This window comes from Pseudophryne corroboree, chromosome 1 (assembly GCF_028390025.1).
Source record: "Pseudophryne corroboree isolate aPseCor3 chromosome 1, aPseCor3.hap2, whole genome shotgun sequence".
NCBI lineage: Eukaryota > Metazoa > Chordata > Amphibia > Anura > Myobatrachidae > Pseudophryne > Pseudophryne corroboree.
This window is the reverse complement of record NC_086444.1, coordinates 905,225,315-905,243,972: the sequence shown is the minus strand read 5'-3', so window position 1 is coordinate 905,243,972 and position 18,658 is coordinate 905,225,315. Positions and strand designations below refer to the sequence as shown.

General features: G+C 40.9%; 3 long non-coding RNA genes across 3 annotated transcripts in view; 2 read left to right on the top strand and 1 right to left on the bottom strand.

Annotated features, from left to right (window-relative positions):
- Positions 1 to 929: 929 nt before the first annotated feature.
- LOC134917006 (uncharacterized) lies at positions 930 to 9,920 on the top strand. Its single transcript, XR_010177409.1, has 3 exons — positions 930 to 1,380; positions 2,290 to 2,357; positions 9,816 to 9,920. It is a non-coding gene; the product is annotated as an uncharacterized LOC134917006 (long non-coding RNA).
- LOC134917028 (uncharacterized) lies at positions 2,304 to 17,394 on the bottom strand. Its single transcript, XR_010177411.1, has 3 exons — positions 17,363 to 17,394; positions 9,836 to 9,865; positions 2,304 to 2,339 (listed from the first exon to the last, which is right to left on the bottom strand). It is a non-coding gene; the product is annotated as an uncharacterized LOC134917028 (long non-coding RNA).
- The window catches only part of LOC134917017 (uncharacterized), a 40,347-nt gene continuing 37,718 nt past the window's right edge, over positions 16,030 to 18,658 (top strand). The window contains exons 1-2 of the long non-coding RNA XR_010177410.1: positions 16,030 to 16,420; positions 17,343 to 17,410. This is a non-coding gene — a long non-coding RNA (uncharacterized LOC134917017). The remainder of the gene's footprint in view (positions 16,421 to 17,342; positions 17,411 to 18,658) is intronic.

Sequence of the window (18,658 nt, the reverse complement as noted above, 5' to 3'; positions counted from 1 at the left end):
ATACAGTCTCAACTGTATGATCACTAAACACACCCCTGTGGCATTGGTCACAACCCCTGCTGCAGCACACAGCACACATTGGATCCTCACCACTGCAGGGTTAAACATTGACCATCGGAACCATTTGATCGATGTTTCCGATGAAACATCAAATGAGTCCTATTCCTGGGGTTTTAGTGGGAATGGAAAAGGGGTAGAAGTTTACTTTTCTCTATATCTCCATACAAAACCTCCCAACTTTAGATAAACTCTACAATATAAGCCACATTGGGAATACTGCACACACTTCCAGGATAACAATCACAGGGTGCTGTAGTCATATGTATAATATAAATTTGTCTCAAATGCAGTAGTCATCCTAAACCCAGAGCATACTGTATATCCAAGTGATGGACTTCATTTGGATATATACAATTGTGTGCTAGTCTATTTTGGCTCTCCAAGCTGAATACAAAACTCCAACGGGGTACCAATAGGGTAGCATCTAGATACCCTTTATGGATAGGACCTTTCCCTGGGTCAACGTCATAATCTATTTGGAATAGCAACCTGTGGCAAGTGGAGTGCAGCAGGACACCGGGCCTGAAGCGAGTCTGCAAGGCTACAATAACTAAAAGAAAATAACCTACAACAAATGTAGCTTGCAGAAATTATAAAAACTGTTGTAAGGGCAGAAGAGAATTTCCGCCCACACGTGATGTCACAGCCGAGACCTATCTGTAACCCACATATATGGACTGGACTGAATATATGTATATGCATAAAGATCAATAATAATAATATTGTAAATATATATATAGGCACTATTTGAAATGCCTGTGAATATATGTATGTATTATATCAGAATATATGGACACTAGTATAGAAGGATCTAGAAATATGCTCACGAGGGACCTAACACTAGTATAGAAGGATCTAGAAATATGCTCACGAGGGACCTAACTGCCATACCTGGGCTCACGGGAGGAGCACGAGCAGTCCAGGAGGAGGTTAGAAATAAAACTGCCGGGGCTGAAGGAGGGCAGAGGCTGTTCGGTTGGAGCTGTGGTCGGATGCCTGAGGAGAGGAGAGCGTGATTGAGGAGAGGACGGACGTCACTGTGTCTGACCGGAATTAACCCGGGAGCAAAGGAGTGGAGGCGGAGCCGCAAAGCAGCGCTGTCAGCGGCGGCATAGACATATCAGTGTAAGCCGCCAGTATTAAGGGAAGAGACGCGGGGAGGAGCGAGACAGCGAGACGAGACTCCAGGGAGGAGCTATACCGTTGGGCAGCCAAGGTCTCCATGTGACGGATGATCGGCCGAGGTCCTCTGGAGAGGGGAGCTGGGACGTAGCAGCCTCCTGAGAAGGGAGATATCATACCGCTGCCTCCGCTGTACTTGTGAGTACTATATACGCACAGACGACCATATAATCAAAATACAGACTAACATCAGTATAGTCAGAGAGCGTGGATAGTGTATAACACTACAAACACTACCCAAAGCGCTCGCGACCGCCGGAGGGTATCTGTGCGTCACACAGCATGCGCCTAGGAGTGACAGCAGTAGGATGATAACTGCACTGCCCAGTTGAAAGATAGTAAAGCAGTATCTTTTACAATAGATACTATAGGTACTTTTGGCCACTAAGTATTTCTGCTCAGTAAGAGGCTGGGGGAGTAAGTTGTCAGCAGTTGAACTGTATAGCAGCCGTCTGACATTTCTCTACTGCATCTGATCCAACAACTAATATAACCCCAGCTGTAGTTATTATATTGAAATGGAGCAAGAGAAAATATATTTATAGAAAGAGCAAGAGTGGATACAGGATACGACCTATTGACTCAGAGTAATGGTAACAAATAGTAACAGTTACCATATAACTACATGTTTCCTGATTTAGGAATAAAAGGAATTGCTTATGCTGATTTAAATCCTAAGGGAATACAGTGAACATTGAATCTACAAGATATATATATACATACTATATTCTCGGACACATCTGGAATTAATTTGACTCTCTTTAGTAGTGACATAACTAAGGGCCCCAACGTATATACACTGCAGTTAGAAGAGTTGCTTGAGTTACTGGTAACTTATTCTTAGAATACCCGGGTATTCAGGTATTAGCCTCTATTACACAAGAGTTACATTTTTTGGTCTATTGATAATTTACTTTTTTTGTATTGCATGCAGATGTTTTTGTATATGGAATAGCGAAAACTGTATGTCTATCTCATTATACCTTATATAAATTATATGGATGTAAGTATTAATAAAGCCCTTATTGTGTTGAACCTATATGACAGAAACATACAATTATACTTACCGTCGAAGGGTTCAGCAGGACGTGACTGACCTGGAAAAGAAGAGGAAGGTATTTACTTTATAATTATAACTTATTATACTGCCTTAACCAACACAATATAACTCCCCGCTCACAATAGTCTAGTTCTGAAAGGATAATAAAGGCTAGGGAGGTTTGGGCTTACCTGAGCGAGCCCAAAATTATAATAGCTCAGGTGGAGGCACATCATACTAATAATACTAACCATCTGGTGTTAGTGGATACTAACACGGATAAAGGGGTGGTTACAACTGGAGGCACTGCTGAGATCCCAGGTTAGCGCCTAGTTTGGAAAGACTAGTGTATAAATAACGTGGATAGAGATATGGATTGCGTTACACGAGAGGACATGTATCTGTGGTGTCAACAGAAAGGGAAAAATCCCCAAAGGTGTTTCGGTATAAAAGGAAGTTTTTTGGAATTTTCTGACAGTGATATAACATCCAAGGTCAGGACACTGTATGGAGTGTATGAACCTTGCATAGTGGATAAGTAGAGAGGAGAGCTGGGAGAAGTATGTGCTATACTTATAGAAACGGGAAAAGACCTAGATGCTAGTTTAATTCCCAGTAGAATAATAGCAGATGAAGACTCAGGAAGAAAATGGGATATTCTTTGGCCAAGTCAACGTCTGAGTGGCAGAGAAACTGAGGATGCTCCCAGTGCTAACAACCCCGAGATGTCATCAACGGATGAAGTGGGTAATTCAAAAATATCCAAAGATGGAGAGAAAGAAGGGAGTGATTTCACCTTCAAGAATAATGAAGACTGACTAGGGGGCCAGTTCGAGTCCATAATGGATCGTGTCGTTACTCAGCTTGAGAGGTGGCATTACGAAGGGAGCTATAGGAGATTACGCATTTTCTCTGGAATCCAGCCAATACCTCAGGGTGAGGAAACATATGATTCATGGAAGGAGGCGGCTAAACAACAAACGGAGGAGTGGCAGTGTCCGGACCACATAAAAAAGCAACGAGTGGTTGAGAGTTTACGGGGACCTGCGATGGGTGTAATACAAGCTGCCCGGCGGAGTAACCCGAAAGCAACCCTGGAAACATATTTTGAAGCTCTCGACTATGCTTACGGAACTCTTGAGGATGTAGGGGATTTAGTATCAAGGATGCATCACACTTTCCAGGATTCAGGAGAAAAATTAAGCAATTTTTTATACAGATTAGACAGATTGTTGTATAAAATAGTAGATAAAGGAGGAATACAGAAAACAGAGGTGGATGCTAGCAGAATGAAACAGCTATTGAGAGGTGCATTGACTGCAGACCCTGTGGCGCAGAAATTAAGGTGTTCTGAGACTCGTCTAATTCCTCCTAGTTTTAATGATCTAATGAAAGAGATAAAGCAGGAAGAGACTCTGATCGAAATGAGAGAACGAACCGTAAAAAAAGTAAAAGTGGTGGTTCCTACTATAGAATCTAAACCTAACTTATTTGAGGAAAAGATGTTAAAACTAATGGAAGAACAAAATAAAAAAATTGATCGATTCTTTACTACTCAAAGTGTTAATGTCTCCCAATGAGGCATAGGACGAGGATATAGGAACACCAGAGGATGTTTCAAGTGTGGACGATATGGCCACAGGGCGATTGAATGCTATCAGAATAGGAGTAGTAATAATGATGATAATATCAGGGATGATAATAACCCAGCAGGAACTGATCAGGGAAACGAGAGGGGGAGGTCAGTGGTCATCCCCTCACCGGCCCCCTAGAAATTGGTAGATGTGCTATGGGGAGCTCATGGTGGAACAGAGACATCCCAGAGGGTCTTTTGGGACCCGTTCCCATGAGAGTAGCTAAAATAAATGGAAAAAAAATGTAAAGTTCTTTTAGACAATGGTTCACAAGTGTCTATCATTTTTGAGTCATGATATCGAACAAATATACCTGATGTGAGGATACAGTCATTATCTGGACTGGTAATATGGGGACTCAGTGTAGAGAAGTACCCTTATTTGGGCTATGTCAATGTCACCCTGGAATTTGAGAAAGATGGGACTAATGAGATTAATCAGATCCCATTTGTTGCATTAATATGTCCTGAAATTCCTGAAGACAGAGAAAATCTCCCCATTATTGTAGGAACGAATACCAAATTATACCAAGCCTTGACCGACTGGTGTAGGGAGGAAGATAATAAGGGTAGTAGTAATACATTTGTTATTCAAACTCAGACTCATGAAAAAAACAACGGCATGTATAAAATCAGAGAGTGCTGAAAGTGCTGAAGAGAATGTTAAAATGCTAATAAACGTTTCATCTGTTGGTGGAAAGAGATATGGCTTGTGTTTTGAGGGAAGCGATATCTCTGGGCCTGAAAAGGATGCTTTAATACGGGAATTATTGAAGAGAGACCAAGCTTTCTCAGCAGAAGAATGGGATTTAGGGAAAGCTAAGGGAGTTGAGCACTACATCAAATTAACCAATGATAACCCTTTCCGTGAGCGGTCACGAAGAATCGCTCCAGCCGACTTTGATGACGTGAGGACACATTTAAAAGGGCTATTAGAAAATCAAGTCATTATCGAATCCAGAAGTCCATATGCCTCGCCTATTGTTATCGCTAGAAAAAAAAACGGGAAAATTCGTATGTGTGTGGATTACAGAACTTTGAATCAACGGACGATACCTGACCAATACACTGTTCCCAAGATTGATGAGGCTTTAGACTGCCTTCAAGGCAGTATCTGGTTTTCGGTTCTGGATTTGAGAAGTGATTTCTACCAAATTCCCATGTGCCCTAGCGATAGGGAGAAAACAGCGTTCATCTGTCCTTTAGGGTTTTATGAATTCTTAATGATGCCGCAGGGAATTAGAGGAGCTCCAGCAACCTTTCAACGAACTATGGACAAGGTAGTCGGAGATATGAATTACCGAGAGGTAATAGTATACTTAGATGATATAATAGTCTTTGGCAGTACCTTGGAAGAACACAATGTCCGCTTGCTTAAAGTGATAGACCGGATGATTGAGGGGGGTTTGAAATTGTCTTTGGACAAATGTCACTTATGTCAGTCCTCCGTAAAATATCTAGGACACATTGTCAGCCGTGAGGGAGTCGCCACTGATCCAGCTAAAGTAGAAGTAGTAAATAAATGGCCCCGTCCCGCTAAATTAAAAGATCTGCGATCATTCTTAGGGTTTTGCGGGTATTACCGGAAGTTTGTCCCGGGGTATTCAAGAATTGCTAAGCCATTGACTTACCTTACGAAAGGATATCCACCAATTTGGAAAAATAAAAACCCGTCACAAAAGAAGCCAGAATTAGCCTCTGATGGTTACTTTAGACTAAGCGAGCCATTCGGAGAAAGATGGAGTACTCAATGCGAAAGAGCTTTTCAAGAATTAAAAGAATGTTTGACAAATGCTCCTGTTTTAGCATATGCTAACCCTAAACTACCATATACGCTACATACAGATGCTTCTCAAGAAGGTATAGGGGTACTATATCAACTGCATCAAAACAAATTGAGACCAATAGCCTTTGTAAGTAGGGGGTTATCAAAAAGTGAAAAAAGATATCCGACTCATAAGTTGGAGTTTTTGGCACTGAAATGGTGCATAGTTGAGAAGTTTCATGATTATTTGTATGGCTCCTATTGTGAAGTCCATACAGATAACAACCCCCTTACTTATATTCAGACTACCGCAAGGTTAGATGCCACTGGGCACCGTTGGCTGTCTGCTCTAACATTGTATGATTTCAAGATCAAATATCGACCAGGTAGTACCAACACTGATGCTGACTCCTTGTCAAGGATACCTAATCAACCAACTGATATTGAAGAAGAATGGATAGAAGTGCCGGCCAGAGAAATAAAAGGGATGTGTCACAATGTAAACAGTACAGTGAATGGTATGGACGCGCTGGAATTACTCAGCAGCCTGGGAGCTACTGGACAGGCTATACCTTTATCTTACTGCTGGATTAGTAACATTGAACTTGAAGGATTATCCAAAGTCCGTCCTAACCAATTTCAAAAAGATCAAGAGCACGATCCCTGTATAGGATATATAATATCTAAGATGAATGGGAATGTAACTGTATCCAAACCCCCGGAATGGGCTAGAGATATTCAAATGCTGGAAAGACAAATGAAGAATCTGCTATTCAATAAAGGGATTCTATACCGGAACCGAAGACATATAAATGGAAGAAGGAAACTCCAACTTGTACTCCCACAGAAGTATCAACCCCAAGTGTTGAAGGCCTTACATGATGACCATGGACATCTAGGAATTGATAAAACCACGGGGTTGATAACTGACAGGTTTTACTGGCCTAATATGAAAGTGAAGATAGAGGAATATTGCAAGACTTGTGGAAATTGCATAGTAAGAAAATCATTACCTATGAAAACCGCCCCATTAGTCACAATACAAAGTAATGGCCCCTTGGATCTCGTATGTATAGATTACCTGTCTTTAGAAGTTGAACCTGGAAAAAATTGTAATATACTCATTGTGACTGACCACTTTACTCGCTATGCGCAAGCTTACGTGACACCTAACCAGAAAGCTTCGACAGTGGCCAATACCCTATGGGACAGGTTCTTCATTCATTATGGGTTACCCAATAGGCTACATTCTGACCAGGGGCGGGATTTTGAAAGTAGGCTTATTAAAGAATTGTGTGCCACTTGTGGAATCGAAAAATCTAGGACAACCCCGTATCATCCGCAAGGGGATCCTCAACCAGAGAGGTTCAACCGCACATTATTAAATATGTTGGGAACCCTTAATCCTTTAGACAAAGTTAAATGGAAAAGACATATCAATAGAGTAGTACACGCCTATAATTGTACAAGAAATGAAGCTACTGGAATGTCCCCTTATTTCCTCATGTTTGGAAGAGAGGCTAAGTTGCCTATTGACGTGTGTTTGGGGGTATACCCTGATGGACAAATTGTCCCCTCCCACTCCAAATATGTAGAAAAACTGAGGGAAGACCTAAAATTAGCATACGAATTAGCCAATGAATCAGCCAAAAAGCTGGGAAAGAAAAACAAAGTGTATTACGAAAGGAAAGTACGAGACCAAGTTTTAGCTCCCGGAGATAGGGTACTGTTGAGGCATCTTGGGATGCCGAAAAAGTTCAAGATAGCCAATCGTTGGAAGGAGGAACCATATGTTGTGGTAGAGAAATTCCATGACTTACCTGTGTATAAAATTAAACCAGAAAATGGAGGAAACACTATACTTACTTATCATCGTCAACACCTACTCCCGATTGGACGGGAAGTCAGGCTAAGAATGTATGATAGAAAGGAAGACGACCATTCTAATAAGAGCAAACAGGGGGTGATAAACCCACAAATGCCAACTGAAAAAGACTGGGAAAGTTCGGAAGAAGAGGATTGTGAAAACTTGGGATACTATTATAAGAGTGGGGATATTGATTTTGTGAATCCTAAAAAAGGGCCCTTTCAATCCCTAGATAAAAATAATCCTATTTCGGAGTATGATGTAAATTATACAAATGGGAATGAGCGTGAGATCGTAAGTGATAAGGATTCTCAGTATATTGTAGATAACATTAATGATACCACTAATTTAGGAGAAGATTCCGAGGGCTCAGAGAGTATTTCTTCGGTAATGAATGGAGTAGGTGGCATAGGAAATATTCCTCCTGTAATGAATGAGGGAGGAAATGAGCTATTTGAATAAAAGAGAGGCCAAGACGGATCTGCCAACCACCTTCTATACTTACATATGATGAATTAGGGGTACCAAGGGTAGCTCCAAGGGAGGTATACTCTTTAAACTCTAATCTAATATATAGTTGGCCGTATTTTGGAGATACTTATATATAGTGTATAAAGGAAGGGGATGAAGCATTTCTTTGTAGATGGTGATTTTATTGCATAGCTGAATGTTAATCACCAGGGGGAGAGTGTAACCCACATATATGGACTGGACTGAATATATGTATATGCATAAAGATCAATAGTAATAATATTGTAAATATATATAGGCACTATTTGAAATGCCTGTGAATATATGTATGTATTATATCAGAATATATGGACACTAGTATAGAATGATCTAGAAATATGCTCACGAGGGACCTAACACTAGTATAGAAGGATCTAGAAATATGCTCACGAGGGACCTAACTGCCATACCTGGGCTCACGGGAGGAGCACGAGCAGTCCAGGAGGAGGTTAGAAATAAAACTGCCGGGGCTGAAGGAGGGCAGAGGCTGTTCGGTTGGAGCTGTGGTCGGATGCCTGAGGAGAGGAGAGCGTGATTGAGGAGAGGACGGACGTCACTGTGTCTGACCGGAATTAACCCGGGAGCAAAGGAGTGGAGGCGGAGCCGCAAAGCAGCGCTGTCAGCGGCGGCATAGACATATCAGTGTAAGCCACCAGTATTAAGGGAAGAGATGCGGGGAGGAGCGAGACAGCGAGACAAGACTCCAGGGAGGAGCTATACCGTTGGGCAGCCAAGGTCTCCATGTGACGGATGAGCGGCCGAGGTCCTCTGGAGAGGGTAGCTGGGACGTAGCAGCCTCCTGAGAAGGGAGATATCATACCGCTGCCTCCGCTGTACTTGTGAGTACTATATACGCACAGACGACCATATAATCAAAATACAGACTAACATCAGTATAGTCAGAGAGCGTGGATAGTGTATAACACTACAAACACTACCCAAAGCGCTCGCGACAGCTGGAGGGTATCTGTGCGTCAAGCATCATTTACACAGCACGCGCCTAGGAGTGACAGCAGTAGGATGATAACTGCACTGCCCAGTTGAAAGATAGTAAAGCAGTATCTTTTACAATAGATACTATAGGTACTTTTGGCCACTAAGTATTTCTGCTCAGTAAGAGGCTGGGGGAGTAAGTTGTCAGCAGTTGAACTGTATAGCAGCCGTCTGACATTTCTCTACTGCATCTGATCCAACAACTAATATAACCCCAGCTGTAGTTATTATATTGAAATGGAGCAAGAGAAAATATATTTATAGAAAGAGCAAGAGTGGATACAGGATACGACCTATTGACTCAGAGTAATGGTAACAAATAGTAACAGTTACCATATAACTACATGTTTCCTGATTTAGGAATAAAAGGAATTGCTTATGCTGATTTAAATCCTAAGGGAATACAGTGAACATTGAATCTACAAGATATATATATACATACTATATTCTCGGACACATCTGGAATTAATTTGACTCTCTTTAGTAGTGACATAACTAAGGGCCCCAACTTATATACACTGCAGTTAGAAGAGTTGCTTGAGTTACTGGTAACTTATTCTTAGAATACCCGGGTATTCAGGTATTAGCCTCTATTACACAAGAGTTACATTTTTTGGTCTATTGATAATTTACTTTTTTTGTATTGCATGCAGATGTTTTTGTATATGGAATAGCGAAAACTGTATGTCTATCTCATTATACCTTATATAAATTATATGGATGTAAGTATTAATAAAGCCCTTATTGTGTTGAACCTATATGACAGAAACATACAATTATACTTACCGTCGAAGGGTTCAGCAGGACGTGACTGACCTGGAAAAGAAGAGGAAGGTATTTACTTTATAATTATAACTTATTATACTGCCTTAACCAACACAATATAACTCCCCGCTCACAATAGTCTAGTTCTGAAAGGATAATAAAGGCTAGGGAGGTTTGGGCTTACCTGAGCGAGCCCAAAATTATAATAGCTCAGGTGGAGGCACATCATACTAATAATACTAACCATCTGGTGTTAGTGGATACTAACACGGATAAAGGGGTGGTTACAACTGGAGGCACTGCTGAGATCCCAGGTTAGCGCCTAGTTTGGAAAGACTAGTGTATAAATAACGTGGATAGAGATATGGATTGCGTTACACGAGAGGACATGTATCTGTGGTGTCAACAGAAAGGGAAAAATCCCCAAAGGTGTTTCGGTATAAAAGGAAGTTTTTTGGAATTTTCTGACAGTGATATAACATCCAAGGTCAGGACACTGTATGGAGTGTATGAACCTTGCATAGTGGATAAGTGGAGAGGAGAGCTGGGAGAAGTATGTGCTATACTTATAGAAACGGGAAAAGACCTAGATGCTAGTTTAATTCCCAGTAGAATAATAGCAGATGAAGACTCGGGAAGAAAATGGGATATTCTTTGGCCAAGTCAACGTCTGAGTGGCAGAGAAACTGAGGATGCTCCCAGTGCTAACAACCCCGAGATGTCATCAACGGATGAAGTGGGTAATTCAAAAAAATCCAAAGATGGAGAGAAAGAAGGGAGTGATTTCACCTTCAAGAATAGTGAAGACCGACTAGGGGGCCAGTTCGAGTCCATAATGGATCGTGTCGTTACTCAGCTTGAGAGGTGGCATTACGAAGGGAGCTATAGGAGATTACGCATTTTCTCTGGAATCCAGCCAATACCTCAGGGTGAGGAAACATATGATTCATGGAAGGAGGCGGCTAAACAACAAACGGAGGAGTGGCAGTGTCCGGACCACATAAAAAAGCAACGAGTGGTTGAGAGTTTACGGGGACCTGCGATGGGTGTAATACAAGCTGCCCAGCGGAGTAACCCGAAAGCAACCCTGGAAACATATTTTGAAGCTCTCGACTATGCTTACGGAACTCTTGAGGATGTAGGGGATTTAGTATCAAGGATGCATCACACTTTCCAGGATTCAGGAGAAAAATTAAGCAATTTTTTATACAGATTAGACAGATTGTTGTATAAAATAGTAGATAAAGGAGGAATACAGAAAACAGAGGTGGATGCTAACAGAATGAAACAGCTATTGAGAGGTGCATTGACTGCAGACCCTGTGGCGCAGAAATTAAGGTGTTCTGAGACTCGTCTAATTCCTCCTAGTTTTAATGATCTAATGAAAGAGATAAAGCAGGAAGAGACTCTGATCGAAATGAGAGACCGAACCGTAAAAAAAGTAAAAGTGGTGGTTCCTACTATAGAATCTAAACCTAACTTATTTGAGGAAAAGATGTTAAAACTAATGGAAGAACAAAATAAAAAAATTGATCGATTCTTTACTACTCAAAGTGTTAATGTCTCCCAATGAGGCATAGGACGAGGATATAGGAACACCAGAGGATGTTTCAAGTGTGGACGATATGGCCACAGGGCGATTGAATGCTATGAGAATAGGAGTAGTAATAATGATGATAATATCAGGGATGATAATAACCCAGCAGGAACTGATCAGGGAAACGAGAGGGGGAGGTCAGTGGTCATCCCCTCACTGGCCCCCTAGAAATTGGTAGATGTGCTATGGGGAGCTCATGGTGGAACAGAGACATCCCAGAGGGTCTTTTGGGACCCGTTCCCATGAGAGTAGCTAAAATAAATGGAAAAAAATGTAAAGTTCTTTTAGACAATGGTTCACAAGTGTCTATCATTTTTGAGTCATGGTATCGAACAAATATACCTGATGTGAGGATACAGTCATTATCTGGACTGGTAATATGGGGACTCAGTGTAGAGAAGTACCCTTATTTGGGCTATGTCAATGTCACCCTGGAATTTGAGAAAGATGGGACTAATGAGATTAATCAGATCCCATTTGTTGCATTAATATGTCCTGAAATTCCTGAAGACAGAGAAAATCTCCCCATTATTGTAGGAACGAATACCAAATTATACCAAGCCTTGACCGACTGGTGTAGGGAGGAAGATAATAAGGGTAGTAGTAATACATTTGTTATTCAAACTCAGACTCATGAAAAAACAACGGCATGTATAAAATCAGAGAGTGCTGAAAGTGCTGAAGAGAATGTTAAAATGCTAATAAACGTTTCATCTGTTGGTGGAAAGAGATATGGCTTGTGTTTTGAGGGAAGCGATATCTCTGGGCCTGAAAAGGATGCTTTAATACGGGAATTATTGAAGAGAGACCAAGCTTTCTCAGCAGAAGAATGGGATTTAGGGAAAGCTAAGGGAGTTGAGCACTACATCAAATTAACCAATGATAACCCTTTCCATGAGCGGTCACGAAGAATCGCTCCAGCCGACTTTGATGACGTGAGGACACATTTAAAAGGGCTATTAGAAAATCAAGTCATTATCGAATCCAGAAGTCCATATGCCTCGCCTATTGTTATCGCTAGAAAAAAAAACGGGAAAATTCGTATGTGTGTGGATTACAGAACTTTGAATCAACGGACGATACCTGACCAATACACTGTTCCCAAGATTGATGAGGCTTTAGACTGCCTTCAAGGCAGTATCTGGTTTTCGGTTCTGGATTTGAGAAGTGATTTCTACCAAATTCCCATGTGCCCTAGCGATAGGGAGAAAACAGCGTTCATCTGTCCTTTAGGGTTTTATGAATTCTTAATGATGCCGCAGGGAATTAGAGGAGCTCCAGCAACCTTTCAACGAACTATGGACAAGGTAGTCGGAGATATGAATTACCGAGAGGTAATAGTATACTTAGATGATATAATAGTCTTTGGCAGTACCTTGGAAGAACACAATGTCCGCTTGCTTAAAGTGATAGACCGGCTGATTGAGGGGGGTTTGAAATTGTCTTTGGACAAATGTCACTTGTGTCAGTCCTCCGTAAAATATCTAGGACACATTGTCAGCCGTGAGGGAGTCGCCACTGATCCAGGTAAAGTAGAAGTAGTAAATAAATGGCCCCGTCCCGCTAAATTAAAAGATCTGCGATCATTCTTAGGGTTTTGCGGGTATTACCGGAAGTTTGTCCCGGGGTATTCAAGAATTGCTAAGCCATTGACTGACCTTACGAAAGGATATCCACCAATTTGGAAAAAGAAAAACCCGTCACAAAAGAAGCCGGAATTAGCCTCTGATGGTTACTTTAGACTAAGCGAGCCATTCGGAGAAAGATGGAGTACACAATGCGAAAGAGCTTTTCAAGAATTAAAAGAATGTTTGACAAATGCTCCTGTTTTAGCATATGCTAACCCTAAACTACCATATACGCTACATACAGATGCTTCTCAAGAAGGTATAGGGGGTACTATATCAACTGCATCAAAACAAATTGAGACCAATAGCCTTTGTAAGTAGGGGGTTATCAAAAAGTGAAAAAAGATATCCGACTCATAAGTTGGAGTTTTTGGCACTGAAATGGTGCATAGTTGAGAAGTTTCATGATTATTTGTATGGCTCCTATTGTGAAGTCCATACAGATAACAACCCCCTTACTTATATTCAGACTACCGCAAGGTTAGATGCCACTGGGCACCGTTGGCTGTCTGCTCTAACATTGTATGATTTCAAGATCAAATATCGACCAGGTAGTACCAACACTGATGCTGACTCCTTGTCAAGGATACCTAATCAACCAACTGATATTGAAGAAGAATGGATAGAAGTGCCGGCCGGAGAAATAAAAGGGATGTGTCACAATGTAAACAGTACAGTGAATGGTATGGACGCGCTGGAATTACTCAGCAGCCTGGGAGCTACTGGACAGGCTATACCTTTATCTTACTGCTGGATTAGTAACATTGAACTTGAAGGATTATCCAAAGTCCGTCCTAACCAATTTCAAAAAGATCAAGAGCACGACCCCTGTATAGGATATATAATATCTAAGATGAATGGGAATGTAACTGTATCCAAACCCCCGGAATGGGCTAGAGATATTCAAATGCTGGAAAGACAAATGAAGAATCTGCTATTCAATAAAGGGATTCTATACCGGAACCGAAGACATATAAATGGAAGAAGGAAACTCCAACTTGTACTCCCACAGAAGTATCAACCCCAAGTGTTGAAGGCCTTACATGATGACCATGGACATCTAGGAATTGATAAAACCACGGGGTTGATAACTGACAGGTTTTACTGGCCTAATATGAAAGTGAAGATAGAGGAATATTGCAAGACTTGTGGAAATTGCATAGTAAGAAAATCATTACCTATGAAAACCGCCCCATTAGTCACAATACAAAGTAATGGCCCCTTGGATCTCGTATGTATAGATTACCTGTCTTTAGAAGTTGAACCTGGAAAAAAGTGTAATATACTCATTGTGACTGACCACTTTACTCGCTATGCGCAAGCTTACGTGACACCTAACCAGAAAGCTTCGACAGTGGCCAATACCCTATGGGACAGGTTCTTCATTCATTATGGGTTACCCAATAGGCTACATTCTGACCAGGGGCGGGATTTTGAAAGTAGGCTTATTAAAGAATTGTGTGCCACTTGTGGAATCGAAAAATCTAGGACAACCCCGTATCATCCGCAAGGGGATCCTCAACCAGAGAGGTTCAACCGCACATTATTAAATATGTTGGGAACCCTTAATCCTTTAGACAAAGTTAAATGGAAAAGACATATCAATAGAGTAGTACACGCCTATAATTGTACAAGAAATTAAGCTACTGGAATGTCCCCTTATTTCCTCATGTTTGGAAGAGAGGCTAAGTTGCCTATTGACGTGTGTTTGGGGGTACACCCTGATGGACAAATTGTCCCCTCCCACTCCAAATATGTAGAAAAACTGAGGGAAGACCTAAAATTAGCATACGAATTAGCCAATGAATCAGCCAAAAAGCTGGGAAAGAAAAACAAAGTGTATTACGATAGGAAAGTACGAGACCAAGTTTTAGCTCCCGGAGATAGGGTACTGTTGAGGCATCTTGGGATGCCGAAAAAGTTCAAGATAGCCAATCGTTGGAAGGAGGAACCATATGTTGTGGTAGAGAAATTCCATGACTTACCTGTGTATAAAATTAAACCAGAAAATGGAGGAAACACTATGCTTACTTATCATTGTCAACACCTACTCCCGATTGGACGGGAAGTCAGGCTAAGAATGTATGATAGAAAGGAAGACGACCATTCTAATAAGAGCAAACAGGGGGTGATAAACCCACAAATGCCAACCGAAAAAGACTGGGAAAGTTCGGAAGAAGAGGATTGTGAAAACTTGGGATACTATTATAAGAGTGGGGATATTGATTTTGTGAATCCTAAAAAAGGGCCCTTTCAATCCCTAGATAAAAATAATCCTATTTCGGAGTATGATGTAAATTATACAAATGGGAATGAGCGTGAGATCGTAAATGATAAGGATTCTCAGTATATTGTAGATAACATTAATGATACCACTAATTTAGGAGAAGATTCCGAGGGCTCAGAGAGTATTTCTTCGGTAATGAATGGAGTAGGTGGCATAGGAAATATTCCTCCTGTAATGAATGAGGGAGGAAATGAGCTATTTGAAATAAAAGAGAGGCCAAGACGGATCTGCCAACCACCTTCTATACTTACATATGATGAATTAGGGATACCAAGGGTAGCTCCAAGGGAGGTATACTCTTTAAACTCTAATCTAATATATAGTTGGCCGTATTTTGGAGATACTTATATATAGTGTATAAAGGAAGGGGATGAAGCATTTCTTTGTAGATGGTGATTTTATTGCATAGCTGAATGTTAATCACCAGGGGGAGAGTGTAACCCACATATATGGACTGGACTGAATATATGTATATGCATAAAGATCAATAGTAATAATATTGTAAATATATATAGGCACTATTTGAAATGCCTGTGAATATATGTATGTATTATATCAGAATATATGGACACTAGTATAGAAGGATCTAGAAATATGCTCACGAGGGACCTAACACTAGTATAGAAGGATCTAGAAATATGCTCACGAGGGACCTAACTGCCATACCTGGGCTCACGGGAGGAGCACGAGCAGTCCAGGAGGAGGTTAGAAATAAAACTGCCGGGCTGAAGGAGGGCAGAGGCTGTTCGGTTGGAGCTGTGGTCGGATGCCTGAGGAGAGGAGAGCGTGATTGAGGAGAGGACGGACGTCACTGTGTCTGACCGGAATTAACCCGGGAGCAAAGGAGTGGAGGCGGAGCCGCAAAGCAGCGCTGTCAGCGGTGGCATAGACATATCAGTGTAAGCCGCCAGTATTAAGGGAAGAGATGCGGGGAGGAGCGAGACAGCGAGACGAGACTCCAGGGAGGAGCTATACCGTTGGGCAGCCAAGGTCTCCATGTGACGGATGAGCGGCCGAGGTCCTCTGGAGAGGGTAGCTGGGACGTAGCAGCCTCCTGAGAAGGGAGATATCATACCGCTGCCTCCGCTGTACTTGTGAGTACTATATACGCACAGACGACCATATAATCAAAATACAGACTAACATCAGTATAGTCAGAGAGCGTGGATAGTGTATAACACTACAAACACTACCCAAAGCGCTCGCGACAGCTGGAGGGTATCTGTGCGTCAAGCATCATTTACACAGCACGCGCCTAGGAGTGACAGCAGTAGGATGATAACTGCACTGCCCAGTTGAAAGATAGTAAAGCAGTATCTTTTACAATAGATACTATAGGTACTTTTGGCCACTAAGTATTTCTGCTCAGTAAGAGGCTGGGGGAGTAAGTTGTCAGCAGTTGAACTGTATAGCAGCCGTCTGACATTTCTCTACTGCATCTGATCCAACAACTAATATAACCCCAGCTGTAGTTATTATATTGAAATGGAGCAAGAGAAAATATATTTATAGAAAGAGCAAGAGTGGATACAGGATACGACCTATTGACTCAGAGTAATGGTAACAAATAGTAACAGTTACCATATAACTACATGTTTCCTGATTTAGGAATAAAAGGAATTGCTTATGCTGATTTAAATCCTAAGGGAATACAGTGAACATTGAATCTACAAGATATATATATATACATACTATATTCTCGGACACATCTGGAATTAATTTGACTCTTTTTAGTAGTGACATAACTAAGGGCCCCAACTTATATACACTGCAGTTAGAAGAGTTGCTTGAGTTACTGGTAACTTATTCTTAGAATACCCGGGTATTCAGGTATTAGCCTCTATTACACATGAGTTACATTTTTTGGTCTATTGATAATTTACTTTTTTTGTATTGCATGCAGATGTTTTTGTATATGGAATAGCGAAAACTGTATGTCTATCTCATTATACCTTATATAAATTATATGGATGTAAGTATTAATAAAGCCCTTATTGTGTTGAACCTATATAACAGAAACATACAATTATACTTACCGTCGAAGGGTTCAGCAGGACGTGACTGACCTGGAAAAGAAGAGGAAGGTATTTACTTTATAATTATAACTTATTATACTGCCTTAACCAACACAATATAACTCCCTGCTCACAATAGTCTCATTCTGAAAGGATAATAAAGGCTAGGGAGGTTTGAGCTTACCTGAGCGAGCCCAAAATTATAATAGCTCAGGTGGAGGCACATCATACTAATAATACTAACCATCTGGTGTTCGCGGATACTAACATGGATAAAGGGGTGGTTACATATCCATGAAGGGTAAATAGCCCCAACCATATCAATGGTGTAGTATTTAGTAAAACATGAAAAAATATTTCTTCAGTTACTTTGCATACATTGAAAATATTTTGTACTGATGTTTATTGTTTGTGCTGTGAAGTAGGTGGTTCTTTAATCTCTTGTTCACATCTCTCGATCTACATCGCTAGCCATTTGGAATGTTCAATTTCAAACCTTCTGGCATGGTCCTATTGAAAGACCCTTGCCACAAAAGCACCTCTTAAAAAAAAATTTTGCAAAGCATGTGGGATATCCTTTTTAGGAACAGAAGTTATTAAGTTTGCCTCACTCTACCAATGCGTTTCATCTGAGGTACTTCTTCAGGGGTGTAACTTTATGTAAAATAACATAAAATATATAATTGGGTGCACAAGTACATTATGACGAATGCTAATTTAAATTCTAATTATCAGGTCTAAAATCTGACAATTAGTAAATATGACCCTAAGAATAATGATTATTAAAAACAAATGTTAGTTGACTAAATTATCATAGCATTATCGTATCTGGCAGAAGCAAAATATTAAAATAAAAAATGAATGGAAAGTGATGTTAAAAAAAGCTGTGTCTTGACCTCATATGTAAATGTTTATAAGCCATTGGTTATTATTGGTATGGTTCCCAGATAATTCAGTACCCCAACTCAGTACAAGTTGCGGCGGTTGATACTTAATTACTGGAGAAATTCAGCATGACTCCGTTGTGAGGACAGCTGTCCCCGCTATCAGTAACACTGCTATTTCAGTAGAAGTGATACTTTCCAGTGCTGGTTTTGCCCTGTAAGTGTGCATGAACTCAGGGGATCTGCTCTGCCTCCTCCGCAGTTTGTGACCTTAGTGTCCTAGAAGCACTAACTGATAAGGAGGCATAGCGGATACCCTCTTCACAACACTGAATCTCTTTCCCATAGATAGTATCGGGGGTTTGGGAATCAATACCATCTTAATATGGCATTGATTCACACAAGCAGGGCCGGTGCTAGGGTGTTCGATGCC